Here is an 18,541-nt window from a genome sequence, read left to right as displayed (position 1 = left end):
TAAAATATTCATTTTTGAGATTTATGCAATATTGCTTGTGGCCATTTCACTATCATGGGAGCATTATATTATCCGGTCGCCAGTTACCGATCAGTTCAGTTATGTACCACCCAGTATACTGTAGCATTAGTCTGATCAGACGTTCATTACTTCACCCGGTCGCCAGTTACCGGTCATGGGAGCATTGTATTATCCGGTCGCCAGTTACCGGTCAGTTCAGTTCAGTGCAGGGGCCACTTGCGTAGACCATAATCTCAACAGAAAATTATGACATGCTATTTTATTCAGGGCTCCAAGGAGCAAACATTTTCACTATGATTTTCAGTTCAGTTATGCACGTATTATAATTGATCATGACAAGTCATTTTCACATTATGCCTCATGACATGATATTTTTACTTGCATGCAATTTTACTATATTATTTACTCGTTATTTACGATATATGCATGCTGAGTCTTTAGGCTCACTAGACTTGATTGTTGTAGGTACTGATTATGTCGGGGTCGAGGGCGGGGACCAGTGAGCTAGCTTGGGTCGGCAGTAGTGGAATCCTAGGACCTCATTTACAGCACTTGCCATTTTTTTATGCTCAAACATTTTATCAGTTGTTGGATACTTTAACTTGTTATTTTTGCGAGTAATAATTTCTTCCGCTGCTATTTTGAACATTTAAACTTGATTTATCAGTTGATTTTGTGAATGAGGCAATTTTGATTATTTTAAAAAGAAAATTTTAATTTTTTCGCAAATTTTCAAGCATGAATTTTTGGGCCATTATAGCTGGTATCAGAGCCAGGTTCTGTAAAGGGTTGTACTACTACTGACCACGAGAAGCTCATGAAGTCACGTCTTCGGTCTGTAAGTTTTACATTTACGCATTCTATTTAAAGCATGAATTATTTGACAGCATGTTTTCATGAATTATTTTACGTCCAGATTTATTTTATTGTTCGGTATTTAAATTTTAATAAATTGTGGAATTATGCATGTTGGTTACGCATGGGTTATGTATGGAACAGTATGCCCCCTAGAGGCATTCTCGAGCGCACTAGAAATGAGGAGCCTCGCCAAGAGGACAGGGAGGAGCAGAGGTAGGAGAGAGACTTACCACCTCCACCACCCCCTCCACCTGACGTGAGTGCCCGATGCTAGCTGGGATGACTCAGTTCTTCGCACAGTTTGCAGGGAACCATGCTGTGGCAACCAGGCCGAGAGGGCCCGAGGCTGTCTATGAGAGATTCATGAAGATGGGTCCTAAGGAGTTTTCAGGGACGACGGACCCTGTGATTGCCGAGGGCTGGATCAAGTCCCTCGAGGTTATCTTCGAGTTCATGGAGCTTGGAGATGCAGACCGAGTTCGATGTGCCACATATTTATTCGGAGGAGATGCCCGCTTATGGTGAGAAGGAGCATCAGTAGCCCTGAACTTGGCTACGCTGAGCTGGACACGCTTCACGGAGATATTCTACTCCAAATATTTTACTGAGGAAGTGCGCACCAGGTTGACCACTGAGTTCATGAGCTTGAGGCAGGGAGATCTGACTGTTACGGAGTTCATCCGTAAGTTTGAGAGGGTTTGTCATTTTGTACCCCTGATCGCGAATGATGCTAAAGCCAAGTTGATGCATTTCTTGGTGGGTCTACGACCGATCTTGCGTCGTGATGTTAGGGTGTCTAACCCTACTACTTATGAGGTCGCTATCTCCAAAGCTCTAGCCGCAGAGCAGGATCAGCGTGATATCGAGAGAGATCGCCAGGGCAAGCGCCCAGTCGAGGTACCACACCGCCCTCCTCCCCAGCAGCATCAGCAGCAGAACAAGAGGCCTTTTCACGGGCCGCCTAGAAACAGGGGTCTGCAGCAGCAGCGAGGACGCCCAGCCCCGAGGACTTTAGAGCACCGAGTTTGCCCTAGGTGCTCACGCCGCCATCCTTTGCATGTCTATAAGTTAGTTCTTGTGATTATTGGGTTCAGCTTAGTATTCCAACCTTTCAGGGAGAATATTTATATCTGGTTCCGCTACAAAGGCCTTGATAGATTCAGGGGCCACTCATTCATTTATTTCGGAGGTCTTTGCTAATTTCCTCAAGGTCAAGACCGTTGGGCTAGATGTAGCCTATTCAGTAGTATTGCCTTCTGATGAGGAGATGGCAGCTAACAATGTGACCGAGACATAGATCTTGAGCTCCATGGCAACCTTGTTTATGCGGATCTGATCGTGTTGCCGATGCCAGAGTTTGACATCATCGTAGGGATGGACTAGCTATTGCGGAACAGAGTTTTGATTGACTTCCAGCGAGATCTGTTTTAGTCCGACCGCTTGGAATGACGCAGTTCTTATTCGAGACGGACAGGTACTTCCTTTTACCGTGCATTATTCCTTATGCCAAGGCTAGGAAGCTCATGCATAGAGGGTGTAGGGCATTTTTAGAAACTTTTGTATTTGTCCCCGAGGCACCCAGTCAGTCAGCTTCAGATGTCCCAGTTGTCAAGGATTTTCTAGACGTTTTTCCGGAAGACGTCTCTGGTATGCCACCCGAGAGAGAGGTGAAGTTTTCTATCGAGCTTATGCGAGGTATGGTTCCGATATCCAAAGCACCGTACCGACTAGCACCGACAGAAATGGCAGAGCTTAAGAAGCAGATTCTGGAACTTCTAGACAAGGTGTTCATTCGCCCGAGTTTTTCACCATGGGGCGCGCCAGTATTATTTGTGAAGAAGAAGGATGGCTCTATGAGGCTTTGTATTGACTACCAGGAATTGAACAGGGTTACAGTGAAGAACAAGTACCCACTTCCGAGGATCGAGGATTTGTTTGACCAGTTGCAGGGAGCTTCGATATTCTCCAAGATAGATCTGCGTTCCGGTTATCACCAGTTGAGGGTGAGAGATGCTGATGTTTCGAAGACTGCTTTCAGGATTCGTTATGGCCACTATGAGTTCCTTGTGATGTCGTTCGGTCTGACGAATGCGCCAGCGATCTTCATGGATTCATGAATCGCGTATTTCAGCTGTATCTTGACCATTTTGTGATAGTATTCTTAGAAGACATTTTCGTCTACTCGAAGAATCAGGAGGATCACAGCAGACATCTGACCACAGTGCTGCAGACCTTGCAGAAGCACAAGTTATTCGCAAAGTTCAGTAAGTGCGAATTCTGGTTAGAGAAGGTGGCGTTCTTAGGCCACATTGTTTCTAGCAGTGGTATTGAGGTAGACCCAACGAAAGTTGCCGCAGTCAGAGATTGGGTTGTGCCGCAGAATGCATCAGAGATCCGCAGTTTTCTTGGGCTAGCAGGATATTATCGGAAGTTCATTAAGGATTCTCATCTATTGTCGTTCCACTCACATCATTGACCAAGAAGAATGCTAAATTTGTGTGGAGCGAGGAATGTCAGAAGAGCTTTGATACTTTGAAGCAAGCTCTTATCATAGCGTCAGTTTTGGCCATGCCGTCAGGGCCCGGAGATTTTGTTTTGTATACCGATGCTTCGAAGCTTGGTTTGGGCGCAGTATTGATGCAGCATGGGAAGGTGATAGCTTATGCTTCTCGACAGCTGAAAACTCATGAGAAGAACTACCCTACCCATGATCTAGAGTTGGCAGTTGTGGTTTTTGCCTTGAAGATTTAGAGGCATTATTTGTATGGAGAGAAGTGCCAGATCTTTACCGACCACAAGAGCCTCAAGTATTTCTTTACGCAGAAAGAGCTGAACATGCGTCAGAGGCATTGGTTAGATCTTGTGAAGGATTATGACTGTGACATTAGCTACCACCCGGGTAAAGCTAATGTAGTTGCGGATGCATTGAGCAGAAAAGTCGCAGTGATGACTCATTTGACGATTCAGAGACCTCTTCAGATTGAGATGCAGAGGTTTGATCTAGAGTCATATCCTCGAGGTAGAGTTCCCCGTCTATTTACCTTGACTATTCAGTCCTCTCTCCTTGACCGTATTCTCAGTGGTCAGTCAGCAGATGAGCAGTTAGCAAAATGGAAGCAGAGAGATGAGGCTAAGGGCAGTGTCTTGTATTCAGTCAGCGATGGTATTGTGAGATACCGAGACAGGATGTGGGTTCTCAAAAGAAGAGGTGAAGAAACAGCAGTACAAAATGATTTCCAGAATACATAATGTTTTCCACATCTCACAGCTGAGGAAGTATGTCCCAGACCCGAGTCATGTACTCAAGGTTACACCACTGATGATTGAAGGAAAACTCAACGAAGAACTTAAATACGAAGAAGTCCCTATCCGAATAGTAGACACAAAAGACCAAGTGTTGAGACACCGGACAATACCATATGTCAAGGTACAGTGGTCAAATCATACTGAAAGAGAGGCCACCTGGGAACTCGAAGAGAGTATGCGATCACAATACCCTCATCTGTTCGAAAGATCAAGCTAATGCAAGTTTCGAGAATTAAACTTTTAATAAGGAGGGAGGGATGTGAGAACCCTAGATTTTACGATCCGAATCAAATCAAGTAAGTAATATAAACATGGAATTTAACTCAAACTAAGCTCAAAAATGTTTGTTCTAACTAAATAACTTGAATGATTACTTAGATTTTCACTAAACTTAACTCGAGGAAGCAACTTCATAGCTCGGGGATTAGCTCAACCGGAAGTCAAGCTACAAGTAACCACATCCATCGAAGTATTGTCACGGGAGGAGTAAAACCCTAGCTCAAGGACTCGATCTTTCAGCTCAAAGCAGCTCAATCAAGTTTGTCCTAAAAAGGCCAAAAAGGGAGCTATAAGTTGAGCTAAGGTTTCGACAAATTAAATATGCAAGAAATAATCAATGAAGAAGCTAAAGGTTAAGAAAAACTTAATTTGCATGGGAGTTTGGATAATCATCCTAGAAATTGAAGAATGCATGGGAGTTTGGATAATCATCCTAGAATTGAAGAATGCATGGGAGTTTGGGTAATCATCCTAGAGCTTGAGGAATACATGAATCTTTGAACCAAAATAATGAGCAATCAAGCCTTTCTTGTTGATCAAGATTTCGGCCATGATGGGTCTAGGTGGAAGGGTTTTTCTTGCCTATAAATACTACATGCTAGACCTCAAAACTTACACCAAAAGTTCCCCTCAAAACACCAAAATTTCGGCCCACTCCCCTTCATCAAACCTCTCCAAAATTTCGGCCAAGCTAAGCAAGGAAGAGGAAGAAATTTTCGTGCAATCAAGTGCTGAAACTTTGCGTCAAAGTGCTACCGGATCGAAGACATCATTTGTCAAGGTTACGTCGAAGTGCTGCCCGATTTTCGACAAGAAACTTCCTACAAAAAAATCAGTAAGTGAGCTTTTGTTTTACGTGGCTTCTTTCTATTTTTAAACCTTGATATAGATAACATGACATGCATGTTGGTATGTCTTTTTCGAAAATATTGGTTTGCTCCGTTTAAAAATTCGATCGATTATGTTTTCTTGCTATGCTTCGAATTCTTTGATTCCGCTGTACATGTCTAAAAGTCTGAACTCTGAGAAATCTGATAAGTTCTGTATGTTAACTCTGAACTCTTTGTTACACTGTTACGAGTCAATTTGAAATGGGACGAGAATTGTGATTCTGTCTGGCCCCCAATGGTGGGTGTAAAACCATTTCTGTTTGGCCCTCAATGGTGGGTATAAAACCATTTCTGTCTGGCCCCCACCGGTGGGTATAAAACCGAGCTCTGGCCTCACCCCTTAGAGGAGTAACATATTGGGGACAATTTGACCATGGAAATGAGATGAGTAACAGTGTTCTGTTGGTTATAATCTGATCTGTTTCTGAACCGTTCTGAAAAATCTGATTCGTTCTGAATTATATGTCTCATATTTGTTCATTTCGATATGATAAGGTATTAAGATTTGAAAGATTGTTAAAGAACTGTTTTAAAGAATTAAGTTCTATATGTATTTTTAGAATCGATCGAACCCCACTTGCTGAGTGTTTTCCCAAAAACACTCACCCCCTTACAATTTCAGATAAAAATGAAGAACAAATAAATGAGGAGGAGCAGGAAGCTTTCTGGGGTTGGTGATCGATGATCAAGAGCAAGAATCAAGTTATCCCTTTTGTTTAAGTTTTCCGCATTTCGCAACTCTGATGTATTTTATTTCATTGTCATTGTAAGACAATACTTTATTTATGAAAAAGACTGGTTTGATTTGATACGAGGCTTTATTGTTTGCAATATAATTGTTAAACAATACCGGATGTCACCGACGCTTCGGACTTGGGGCGTGATAGAAGCCACATTAGACTCGCTATCCGATTCATGATCTAGAATTGGCTGCCTTAGTATTTGCCTTGAAGATTTGGCGACACTGTCTATACGGTGAGAAGTTTGAGATTTATTCTGATCACAAGAGTCTGAAATATCTATTTTCACAGTCTGAATTGAATATGAGACAACGAAGATGGCTTGATTTATTCAAAGATTTTGATTGTGAAATCAAATACTATCCCGGGAAATCGAATGCAGCAGCTGATGCACTGAGTCGAAAGGTATGTTCTTTATCCTTATCGACGATTGGTGTTTCGAATTTGATTGAAGATTGCTGTCTTTCTGGATTAATATTTGAGACAGATTGTCAACCTCTGAGATTATATACTCTTCAAGTCGAACCAGAGCTGATTTTGAGAATTAAAGAAGCTCAGAAAGTTGATCAAAATGTTCAGAACTCGATTGTGATGGTCAGAGCATGGCATCAATCAGAATTTAGGTTCGTGAGAATATATTATATGTGAATAATCGTCTAGTTGTACCCGATGTTTCAGATTTGAAACGACAGATATTGTCAGAAGCACACAGTAGTCGATTCAGTATTCATCTTGGAGGCAGAAAGATGTACAATGATCTGAAGAAACAGTTTTGGTGGAAACAGATGAAATCAGACGTTGCAGAATTTGTATCTAGATGTTTGAATTGCCAACAGATAAAAGCAGAAAGAAAGAAACCAGGAGGTCTGTTGCATAGCTTATCTATTCCTGAATGGAAATGGGATCACATTTCTATGGATTTTGTGACGAAGCTACCACGATCCTCCCGAGGTTGTGATGCGATTTTGGTCGTTATTGATAGATTGACCAAATCAGCATGTTTTATACCGTATAGAATGACGTACAGACATGACCAGATGGCAGAGATTTATGTCAGAGAAGTGGTCAGATTGCATGGTGTGCCGAAGTCTATCGTATCAGATCATGATCCTCGATTTACTTCACATTTTTGGCACAATTTGCAACAAGCTCTAGGTACAAAATTACATTTGAGTACTGCATATAATCCTCAGACTGACGGACAGTCAGAAGCGGACTATCCAGACATTGGATGATATGCTTAGAGCTGTAGTGCTAGACTTTGGCACTAGTTGGGAAGATTCTTTGCCACTTTGTTAGTTTTCGTACAACAACGCTATCAGACAAGTATAGAGATGGCTCCGTTTGAAGCGTTGTACGACAAGAAGTTGAGATCCCCACTTTACTGGGATGAGATATCTGAGGTACCTGAACTTGGGCCTGATATGATTCGAGAGATGACTGAGAAAGTAAAGCTGATTCAGCAGAGAATGAAGACAGCTCAAGATAGACAGGCCAAATTTGCAGATATTCGACGTCGACCTTTAGAGTTTGAGAAAGGAGACAGAGTATTTTTAAAGATTTCTCCTTTCAGAGGCATTGTCAGATTTGGCAAGAAAGGGAAATTATTTCCACGCTATGTTGGGCCTTATGAGATTCTAAGAAGATAGGTACTCGTGCCTATCGACTCGCTATTCCGCCTTCTCTATCTGGTATACATGACGTCTTTCATGTGTTTATGCTGAGGAAGTATCCTCCTGATGCTTCTCATGTTCTTCAGCCAGAAAAGGCAGAACCTGATGACACTCTGAGTTATTTTGAAAAGCCGATCCAGATTCTTGATCGTAAAGAAAAGCAGCTCATAACGAAGACTATTCCGCTTGTGAAAGTTCAGTGGAGTCTTCATGGCATCGAACAAGCTACTTGGGAAACTGAATCAGATATGAGACAGAAATTTCCAGAGTGATTTCATTGATGTGAGTTTTCTTATTTGGCTTATGCATATCTCCTTCTTGTATGTGATTTGATTGCATGTGATTTCGGGGACAAAATCCGAACTTAGAGGGGGAGAATTGTAATGCCCGAGATTTTATTCTGTTAATCTGAGAATATTGATTCTGAATTGATGTGATTATAAACGGACCACTCAGAGACCAGAATTGATAAAGCATGAGTATTTCATTTGTGGGATACAGTAGGTATCGCGCACATGCGCGGCAGAGAGGCGCGCATATGTGCGAGTAGCACATGCCGACGCAGAAGACCTCACGTATATGCGCGAGACTAGGCGCGCATATGCGCGAGCATGTGAAGAGAAGAAGTGCCGAGATAGTAGGTCTCGCGCATATGCGTGAAGATGGTGCGTGCATATGCGCGAGCAGAAGAAGTGTTACGCGACGAGACAATAGGTCTCGCGCATATGCGGCGATAAGGGTCGCGCATATGCGCGAGATGTACAACACAAAGGATGAGCCACTTGGTCTTGCCATGCAATATATATGTAAATCCCTTCAATTCCTTCAGATTCAGCCGGGAGAAACCCGAGGGCTACAGGAGGAAGTTTCAAGTTTTCCTTTAAATCATAGAATTGTGATTTTGTACAAGATCTGACCGTCCGATTTTCAATCTGATTTTAGTACTGTGTTTCTATCGACAAGAGCTTCAAAAGGACGTAAATTTTCTTATGTTTCGTTATGATTTAAAAATATGGTATTGAAGGAATCATGATATGACTGATATTATCTGTTCCTAAGATTGTTGTAATTGTATAATTGAAATCAGATTGAAGAACGGATACCGTATGAAATTGTTATAATTTTCAGATTTGATTTGAATGAGAATATACAGATTTGGTATCAGATTATGTTGTTGATTGATTATGAGTTGAGATTAGTATCTGTTGATATTGTTGTAGAATCCGTAAACTAGACTACGTATAAGCCATGCATAATTCTAGTATTTTAAATTAAAATGATTTTATTGCATGAGTATTTAAATGCTTTTCTTTAAAGTTAATTATTTTATGCAGTAGTTTAAATTTTTATCTTTTAAGTTAATTCAGTGAGGCCGGACTGGAGTTGGAGTTTTGAGATAGAATTTAAGATTAAGAAATCATTCCCAGTGTTTATTTTAGCTAGCTAATAAGTTGATTTAAGTTAAAAAGGAGGTTTAAGGAATTATTTAAGTAACTTGAGGTGAGTAGGAAATAAGTTCATTTAGGTTCCTTAATTGAGGTGTTAATTCACTAAATTATTTAAAGGATAGGTAAGGTTCTTAAGGTTTTAAAATTTATCAACTAGACAATATTTCCCCTCCATTAATTGTTGAATTTTCGGCCACCCTTAGATGAGTAACCAATTCCTTGCCAACTCAACATTTGACCCTTTCCTTGTTTTAGATTAGTAGGATAATCCATTCATTTTTTTTTCTAACACCATTTAATTAATAATCAACCTTATCCTAGCCTTGTTAGCATGTAGAAATCGGCCACACTCATTCTAGATCCCTCCAAGAAATCATTTGATATCAACCAATTCAAAATTCAAAAAGAGGAGACTGGTCATACCCATTGTATTCTTTTATTATTGGATCTCCCTCACTCTCCTAACCATCACTTCCCCTCCCCCCATGACCGAAATTCAGAGCATTTTAGAGTAGAAAATTCGTGAGCCTCATAGCAAGAAGTAGGAGAGGAAATCGAGTAGCAAGCAAGAAAAGAAAACGCTCCATCTCCTCCGCGCCGCGTCGTTGCGTTTCGTTCGTTTTCCTTTCAAAACGAAACCAGGCATGTATATGTTCTTCTTTGCTCTTCAATCAAGCCATATTAATATTTTGAAACATCATACTCATGATTTTTTTAAGGCAAAAACCGAAATATTAATGAACCATTTTCGAAAATGTAATGCAGAATTTTTCTCTTCTTTCATGCTTCACGGTTTGCTTGTTTTTGTGAGTACAGGTGGATGGTTCGATTCCAGGCTCCAAAGGCTACATCTAGACATGTTCTAGGATGCATTAGTACCACATTGGTCCATTAGTTCAGCCCCCATGCTTGCTGTAAATCGAAATGACAGCAACTCCCCAAACATGTCCCAATTGCATTCGATTTTCTTGTTTGATGTCAAAGGGAAATGAATCTGATCTTGACTGCCCTAAGGGCCTATAGCCATGGTTAGAACACTTCCCTATCATGTCTAAGACGTGACCAAGTCGCCCTTTTGAGGCTTGGTCCATGGTGAAATCGGTTTTCAAATCAAACAACAAGAACGGCCCCTTCGACCCTTTTAAATTCTGCATGTGTCCTCTCGGTTTTGGGTGTTGGTGTGGATCTTGGTTGGCTCTTTAGCCCTTAGCCATGGTTCATACCATACCCCATGATGTCTAGACCAAGCCATGGCCAACCATATGGCCACTTGTATGATGCATGACAGCAACAAAACGAAATTTCAGAAACATCTCCGTACAGATTTTTGTGTTCTCGGTTGAAGCTTGGTGTTGTCCTAGGTGTTGGATTGGATTGTGGTTGGCCTAGGGCCCTTATCCATGGTTCAAGCCACCCCTTAGGATGTTTGGAAGAGACTCTGGTCGGTGGTTCAAGCCCCAATGACCAATCGTCTCACAAACGAAGCAATGCAAGCGCAAGTGCGGTTGCTGGAATTTTCTGGCAGCAACTTGGTGCTTCGGTTCGGAGGCTCGTTTAAGTTCTTGGTTGGCTTTTAGCCTATGGCCTTGGACCGGACAGTGGCTCATCAAGTTAGGAAGGTCATGTTTATTGCCGTTCGTGATTCAGATCATTTTTGAAGTTGTACGAGAAATTACGGTGCGATGTGCCAAATTGACTCTCGAAAGAGCGTTTCAAATTTTGGCCTCCATTCACCAAAATTTTGGCCCTTGTCATTTTAGGAGCTTTATTTCATCAGTTTAAGTGTATTTTAATCATGACTAAATGATGGTTCGGTGTTGGTTCGGGTTGGCTCGGAGTCATGATTAAATACGGAGTCGTTGGGCGTAATTATCTCGTTTTTGGATTCAATTACAAAGTTTGGTCAAGAAAATCATTTGTATATTTTTCATAATAAATTTAGTTCGCAGCGAGCCTGGGAACGATCCAATCCATGTGGTAAAATAATACAGGATATTTCACTATGCCATTTAATTATATTACGTGCATAAAAAGATAAAATATTCATTTTTGAGATTTATGCAATATTGCTTGTGGCCATTTCACTATCATGGGAGCATTATATTATCCGGTCGCCAGTTACCGATCAGTTCAGTTATGTACTACCCAGTATACTGTAGCATTAGTCTGATCAGACGTTCATTACTTCACCCGGTCGCCAGTTACCGGTCATGGGAGCATTGTATTATCCGGTCGCCAGTTACCGGTCAGTTCAGTTCAGTGCAGGGGCCACTTGCGTAGACCATAATCTCAACAGAAAATTATGACATGCTATTTTATTCAGGGCTCCAAGGAGCAAACATTTTCACTATGATTTTCAGTTCAGTTATGCACGTATTATAATTGATCATGACAAGTCATTTTCACATTATGCCTCATGACATGATATTTTTACTTGCATGCAATTTTACTATATTATTTACTCGTTATTTACGATATATGCATGCTGAGTCTTTAGGCTCACTAGACTTGATTGTTGTAGGTACTGATTATGTCGGGGTCGAGGGCGGGGACCAGTGAGCTAGCTTGGGTCGGCAGTAGTGGAATCCTAGGACCTCATTTACAGCACTTGCTATTTTTTTATGCTCAAACATTTTATCAGTTGTTGGATACTTTAACTTGTTATTTTTGCGAGTAATAATTTCTTCCGCTGCTATTTTGAACATTTAAACTTGATTTATCAGTTGATTTTGTGAATGAGGCAATTTTGATTATTTTAAAAAGAAAATTTTAATTTTTCCGCAAATTTTCAAGCATGAATTTTTGGGCCATTATAGCTGGTATCAGAGCCAGGTTCTGTAAAGGGTTGTACTACTACTGACCACGAGAAGCTCATGAAGTCACGTCTTCGGTCTGTAAGTTTTACATTTACGCATTCTATTTAAAGCATGAATTATTTGACAGCATGTTTTCATGAATTATTTTACGTCCAGATTTATTTTATTGTTCGGTATTTAAATTTAAATAAATTCTGGAATTATGCATGTTGGTTACGCATGGGTTATGTATGGAACAGTATGCCCCCTAGACGCATTCTCGAGCGCACTAGAAATGAGGAGCCTCGCCAAGAGGACAGGGAGGAGCAGAAGTAGGAGAGAGACTTACCACCTCCACCACCCCCTCCACCTGACATGAGTGCCCAGATGCTAGCTGGGATGACTCAGTTCTTCGCACAGTTTGCGGGGAACCATGCTGTGGCGACCAAGCCGACAGGGCCCGAGGCTGTCTATGAGAGATTCATGAAGATGTGTCCTACGGAGTTTTCAGGGACGACGGACCCCGTGATTGCCGAGGCTGGATCAAGTCCCTCGAGGTTATCTTCGAGTTCATGGAGCTTGGAGATGCAGACCGAGTTCGATGTGCCACATATTTATTCGGAGGAGATGCCCGCTTATGGTGGGAAGGAGCATCAGTAGCCCTGAACTTGGCTACGCTGAGCTGGACACGCTTCACGGAGGTATTCTACTCCAAATATTTTACTGAGGAAGTGCGCACCAGGTTGACCACTGAGTTCATGAGCCTGAGGCAGGGAGATCTGACTGTTACGGAGTTCATCCGTAAGTTTGAGAGGGTTTGTCATTTTGTACCCCTGATCGCGAATGATGCTAAAGCCAAGTTGATGCATTTCTTGGTGGGTCTACGACCGATCTTGCGTCGTGATGTTAGGGTGTCTAACCCTACTACTTATGAAGGTCGCTATCTCCAAAGCTCTAGCCGCAGAGCAGGATCAGCGTGATATCGAGAGAGATCGCCAGGGCAAGCGCCCAGTCGAGGTACCACACCGCCCTCCTCCTCAGCAGCATCAGCAGCAGAACAAGAGGCCTTTTCACGGGCCGCCTAGAAACAGGGGTCTGCAGCAGCAGCGGGGACGCCCAGCCCCGAGGACTTTAGAGCACCGAGTTTGCCCTAGGTGCTCACGCCGCCATCCTGGAGCATGTATGTTTGGCTCAGGAAAGTGTTACAAGTGTGGTAGTCCAGACCACTTACTTCTGCAGTGCCCTCAGAGGAATCTGCCTACCCAAGGCAGAGTGTTTGCTCTCCATGCTACAGAGACGATCCCAGATACGATGCTTATGACAGGTACATTTAAGCTTTAAGTTTACATTTGGGATTTAATGTTTTGGGAATCGGGATTGAGATCTTGAACTTAGAATTGCGATAGGATTGCATGCTCTACTTAGTATTATTTTCGGGAATTAGGTTAGAAGAACTTTGACCTTTGCATGTCTATAAGTTATTTCTTGTGATTATTGGGTTCAGCTTAGTATTCCAACCTTTCAGGGAGAATATTTATATCTGGTTCCGCTACAAAGGCCTTGATAGATTCAGGGGCCACTCACTCATTTATTTCGGAGGTCTTTGCTAATTTCCTCAAGGTCAAGACCGTTGAGCTAGATGTAGCCTATTCAGTAGTATTGCCTTCTGGTGAGGAGATGGCAGCTACCAATGTGATCCGAGACATAGATCTTGAGCTCCATGGCAACCTTGTTTATGCGGATCTGATCGTGTTGCCGATACCAGAGTTTGACATCATCCTAGGGATGGACTGGCTATTGCGGAACAGAGTTTTGATTGACTTCCAGCGGAGATCTGTTTTAGTCCGACCGCCTGGAATGACGCAGTTCTTATTCGAGCCGGACAGGTACTTCCCTTTACCATGCATTATTCCTTATGTCAAGGCTAGAAGCTCATGCATAGAGGGTGTAGGGCAGTTTTTAGCAACTTTTGTATCTGTCCCCGAGGCACTCAGTCAGTCAGCTTCAGATGTCCCAGTTGTCAGGGATTTTCTAGAAGTTTCCGGAAGACGTCTCTGATATGCCACCCGAGAGAGAGGTGGAGTTTTCTATCGAGCTTATGCCAGGTACGGTTCCCATATCCAAAGCCCCGTACCGACTAGCACCGACAGAGATGGCAGAGCTTAAGAAGCAGATTCAGGAACTTCTAGACAAGGAGTTCATTCACCCGAGTTTTTCACCATGGGGCGCGCAAGTCTTATTTGTGAAGAAGAAGGATGGCTCTATGAGGCTTTGTATTGACTACCGGGAGTTGAACAGGGTTACAGTGAAGAACAAGTACCCACTTCCGATGATCGAGGATTTTTTTGACCAGTTGCAGGGAGCTTCGATATTCTCCAAGATAGATCTGCGTTCCGGTTATCACCAGTTGAGGGTGAGAGATGCTGATGTTTCCAAGATTGCTTTCAGGACTCGTTATGGCCACTATGAGTTCCTTGAGATGCCGTTCGGTCTGACGAATGCGCCAGCGATCTTCATGGATATCATGAATCGCGTATTTCAGCCGTAACTTGACCAGTTTGTGATAGTATTTATAGACGACATTCTCATCTACTTGAAGAATCAGGAGGATCACAGCAGACATCTGACCACAGTGCTGCAGACCTTGCAGAAGCACAAGTTATTCGCAAAGTTCAGTAAGTGCGAATTCTGGTTAGAGAAGGTGGCGTTCTTAGGCCACATTGTTTCTAGCAGTGGTATTGAGGTAGACCCAGCGAAAGTTGCCGCAGTCAGAGATTGGGTTGTGCCGCAGAATGCATCAAGATCCGCAGTTTTCTTGGGCTAGCAGGATATTATCGGAAGTTCATTAAGGATTCTCATCTATTGCCGTTCCACTCACATCATTGACCAAGAAGAATGCTAAATTTGTGTGGAGAAAGGAGTGTCAGAAGGAGCTTTGATACTTTGAAGCAAGCTCTTATCGCAGCGCCAGTGTTGGCCATGCCGTCAGGGCCCGGAGATTTTGTTTTGTATACTGATGCTTCGAAGCTCGGTTTGGGGCGCAGTATTGATGCAGCATGGGAAGGTGATAGCTTATGCTTCTCGACAGCTGAAAACTCATGAGAAGAACTACCCTACCCATGATCTAGAGTTGATAGCTTTGGTTTTTGCCTTGAAGATTTGGAGGCATTATTTGTATGGAGAGAAGTGCCAGATCTTTACCGACCACAAGAGCCTCAAGTATTTCTTTACGCAGAAGGAGCTGAACATGTGTCAGAGGCGTTGGTTGGAGCTTGTGAAGGATTATGACTGTGACATTAGCTACCACCCGGGTAAAGCTAATGTAGTTGCGGATGCATTGAGCAGAAAAGTCGCAGTGATGGCTCATTTGACGATTCAGAGACTTCTTCAGATTGAGATGCAGAGGTTTGATCTAGAGTCATATCCTCGAGGTAGAGTTCCCCGTCTATCTACCTTGACTATTCAGTCCTCTCTCCTTGACCGTATTCTCAGTGATCAGTCAGCAGATGAGCAGTTAGCAAAGTGGAAGCAGAGAGATGAGGCTAAGGGCAGTGTCTTGTATTCAGTCAGCGACGATATTGTGAGATACCGAGACAGGATGTGAGTTCTCATCAGTGGTTCTATTCGAGCAGATATTCTATCAGAGGCCCACATGTCGCCGTACTCTATTCATCCACGGAGTACGAAGATGTACCGAGATCTGCAGTCATTGTATTGGTGGCCTGGGATGAAGAAAGACATCAGACGGTTTGTATCCGAGTGTCTGACTTGCCAGTTAGTGAAGGCGGAGCATCAAAGACCAGCAGGTTTGCTCAAGCCTCTTCCTATTCCCGAGTGGAAGTGGGAGAATGTTACCATAGACTTTGTGACCGGATTGCCGAAGTCAGTCAGAGGATCAAATGCTATCTGGGTGATTGTAGATCGTCTTACCAAATCAGCGCATTTCTTTCCTATTAAGACGACTTTCACCATGATTCAGTATGCAGAGTTGTATATCCGGGAGATAGTCCGACTTCATGGTATTCCAGTTTCTATCGTATCTGACAGAGATCCCAGATTCACTTCCTCGTTTTGGAACAGTTTGCATTCGACTATGGGTTTTCAAAGTTACTGTTTAGCACAGCTTTCCATCCGCAGACAGATGGGCAGTCAGAGCGAGTTATTCAGATCTTGGAGGATCTTCTCCGTGCTTGTGTGATGGATTTCTCGGGGAGTTGGGAGTCAAACTTACCATTGGTAGAGTTCACCTATAACAACAGTTTTCAGTCGTCTATAGGTATGGCTCCATATGAAGCATTGTATGGCCGTAAGTGTAGATCTCCTATTCATTGGGATGAAGTAGGAGAGAGAGCAGAGTTGGGTCCAGAGATTATTCAGCAGACTGCCGATGTAGTAGTCAAGATCCGGGATAGGATGAGGACTGCTCAGAGTCAACAGAAGAGTTATGCAGATCAGTGGAGGAGAGATTTAGAGTTTGCCGTTGGCGACCATGTCTTTGTGAAGTTAGCACCTATGAAGGGTGTCATGCGGTTCGGGAAGGAAGGAAAGCTCAGTCCGAGATTCATTGGACCATTTGAGATCCTCGACAGAGTTGGGACGCTAGCTTATCGTGTGGCTCTTCAGCCGAATCTGGCCGGAGTACACAATGTGTTCCACGTCTCTATGCTGAGAAAGTATATGGTGAATCCTTCGCATGTCTTGAAATTTGAGCCGTTGCAGCTTACTCCGAACCTATCTTATGAGGAGAGACCAGTCCAGATCTTAGACAGACTAGGAGAAGAAGCTTCGGAACAAGCTGGTTAAGCGAGTGAAGGTCAAATGGCTCAACCATTCAGAGGAGGAAGCTATGTGGGAATCTGAGCCAGAGATGAGGAGTCGTTATCCCGAGTTATTCAGTAAGTTTTAATTTCGAGGACGAAATTTCTTTTAAAGGGGGAAAATTGTAGAACCTGTAAACTAGACTACGTATAAGCCATGCATAATTCTAGTATTTTAAATTAAAATGATTTTATTGCATGAGTATTTAAATGCTTTTCTTTAAAGTTAATTATTTTATGCAGTAGTTTAAATTTTTATCTTTTCAGTAAATTCAGCGAGGCCGGACTGGAGTTGGAGTTTTGAGATAGAATTTATGATTAAGAAATCATTCATAGAGTTTATTTTAGCTAGCTAATAAGTTGATTTAAGTTAAAAAGGAGGTTTAAGAAATTATTTAAGTAACTTGAGGTGAGTAGGAAATAAGTTCATTTAGGTTCCTTAATTGAGGTGTTAATTCACTAAATTTTTTAAGGGATAGGTAAGGCTCTTAAGGTTTTAAAATTTATCAACTAGACAATATTTCCCCTCCATTAATTGTTGAATTTTCGGCCACCCTTAGATGAGTAACCAATTCCTTGCCAACTCAACATTTGACCCTTTCCTTGTTTTAGATTAGTAGGATAATCCATTCATTTTTTTTTCTAACACCATTTAATTAATAATCAACCTTATCCTAGCTTTGTTAGCATGTAGAAATCAGCCACACTCATTCTAGATCCCTCCAAGAAATCATTTGATACCAACCAATTCAAAATTCAAAAAGAGGAGACTTGGTCATACCCTTTGTATTCCTTTATTAATGGATCTCCCTTACTCTCCTAACCATCACTTCCCCTCCCCCCATGACCGAAATTCAGAGCATTTTAGAGTAGAAAATTCGTGAGCCTCATAGCAAGAAGTAGGAGAGGAAATCGAGTAGCAAGCAAGAAAAGAAAACGCTCCATCTCCTCCGCGCCGCGTAGTTGCGTTTCGTTCGTTTTCCTTTCAAAACGAAACCAGGCATGTATATGTTCTTCTTTGCTCTTCAATCAAGCCATATTAATAATTTCAAACATCATACTCATGATTTTTTTTAAGGCAAAAACCGAAATATTAATGAACCATTTTCGAAAATGTAATGCATAATTTTTCTCTTCTTTCGTGCTTCACGGTTTTCTTGTTTTTGTGAGTACAGGTGGATGGTTCGATTCCAGGCTCCCAAGGCTACATCTAGACATGATCTAGGATGGATTAGGACCACATTGGTCCATTAGTTCAGCCCCCATGCTTGCTGGAAATCGAAATGACAGCAACTCCTCAAACATGTCCCAATTGCATTCGATTTTCTTGTTTGATGTCAAAGGGAAATGGATCTGATCTTGACTGCCCTAAGGACCTATAGCCATGGTTAGAACACTTCCCTATCATGTCTAAGACGTGACCAAGTTGCCCTTTTGAGGCTTGGTCGATGGTGAAATCGGTTTTCAAATCAAACAACAGGAACGGCCCCTTCGACCCTTTTAAATTCTGCATGTGTCCGCTCGGTTTTTGGTGTTGGTGTGGATCTTGGTTGGCTCTTTAGCCCTTAGCCACGATTCATACCATACCCCATGATGTCTAGATCAAGCCATGGCCAACCATATGGCCACTGGTATGATGCATGACAGCAACAAAACGAAATTTCAGAAACATCACCGTACAGATTTTTGTGTTCTCGGTTGAAGCTTGGTGTTG

Source organism: Primulina tabacum, chromosome 1 (assembly GCF_025594145.1).
Source record: "Primulina tabacum isolate GXHZ01 chromosome 1, ASM2559414v2, whole genome shotgun sequence".
Lineage (NCBI taxonomy): Eukaryota > Viridiplantae > Streptophyta > Magnoliopsida > Lamiales > Gesneriaceae > Primulina > Primulina tabacum.
Note: the sequence above shows the minus strand (reverse complement) of the source record.